This window comes from Watersipora subatra, chromosome 1, assembly GCF_963576615.1.
Source record: "Watersipora subatra chromosome 1, tzWatSuba1.1, whole genome shotgun sequence".
In the NCBI taxonomy this organism is placed as follows: domain Eukaryota; kingdom Metazoa; phylum Bryozoa; class Gymnolaemata; order Cheilostomatida; family Watersiporidae; genus Watersipora; species Watersipora subatra.
This window is the reverse complement of record NC_088708.1, coordinates 39870124-39871646: the sequence shown is the minus strand read 5'-3', so window position 1 is coordinate 39871646 and position 1523 is coordinate 39870124.

The following is a 1523-nucleotide window of genomic DNA, read 5'->3' as shown; positions in this document are numbered from 1 at the left end:
AACAATTATTGAAAAACAATAATTGCTGATCATCAAAATAATCTCGATCTTTATATAATAAAATCCTAAAACTAATACACTCTCTACTGTAGTAAGTGTACAAGCCAAATATAACAATTCTCCTTGTGTTCCACTAGTTCAGAATATGTGTGTTCAACCGATGCATTAAATGTGTAACACAAAAATTGTAGATAATGCATGACACATTAGCATAGCTTTAGTGTTATTGGCATTAAATGAAAATCCAACTCACTATGATATCGCAGGTAATTATTCCACCCCAACTCAAGGGGTGGACGCCACAAGTTCGTCCACACCAGGATGCATACATAGGCATTCATGCTCCCCGCGGTCATGGAGACGATGCACAAACTCAGCATCATGGCAGCACAAACATTCAAGAATAGATGGCATGTCTTGACAGCGCTTGCAGACACACCACTCTGTAGCCGGTGGTATTAGCTCCTAAAGAAATTAACAAATATGTCTATGCAACCATAGCTAATACATCAGGTCGATGTTATCCAACAGTATATCAGTGCAGCACTAGATTTAAATATTAAAATTGTTAATGTTGTCATTCGAGAAAAATCTGTAATTATTTTTTTGCAATATTGAAGCGATAATTATCATCATTAAAATCATATATAATAATATTCGTTCTATCACTCTCAAGCTAAAACTATTACTACTAGCTAGCTTGGCACATAAGAGCTGGCTAGTGGCGGTGCTTACTTGCTGGGAGGTTTGATTCTGTTGAGGATCTTCTTCAGATAGAGCGTCAGGCTCGAAACGCCAGGGTCTAACTCTTCAGAATTTGACATTTTTTATGATCGCAACTCAGACATGAATTGTCGAACGGAATGGCTAAGCCGAAACTGTAAAGTAGCGAGCATATATTTGATACGGGGTCTTGGGTAAAACCCGATGTGTTTGTCATAAACTATTGCTACGATAAGTTTGATATTGAGCTTTATATTGGCCTTTCAATTCACGCGAGAACATCACGTGACAAGACAATAACCAAATGGCGCGGATACGTCATCGAAATCAAGAGATTCCAATCTACGGCGGCTTTTTGTTTTTGAGCTTTTAAGAGCTTTTAATCACATTTCCACATATTTGGCACCTACCACTCAACAGAGTAAGACATGGCGAATCTTTTGATACCAAATAACTGTAATTTGAATTTTGTTGCAAGTCAACCTTTAACACTATCTATTCAGTGCCTTTGCAAGTCGTAGGTATTGAATTGCTTTAAATAATAAGCATATGTTAGAGTAAGAAACTATAATCATCATTTTTTTAATATGAGCAATAATCTGGAAATGTTGAAATCTATCTTAAATGTGGAAATTCATGATCATTGTTTAACCATTCTCATGGCTGATGGTATTGATCTAGTCAATCACTACGACTGACTAGCACAAAAAGGGGCGTGGCCTAAAAGCTCCTTGTTGGCACCGGAAACGCTCGTGTTGTTATCTTCCGCTAGTGTTATCACTCTAGGGGAAGATAACTCT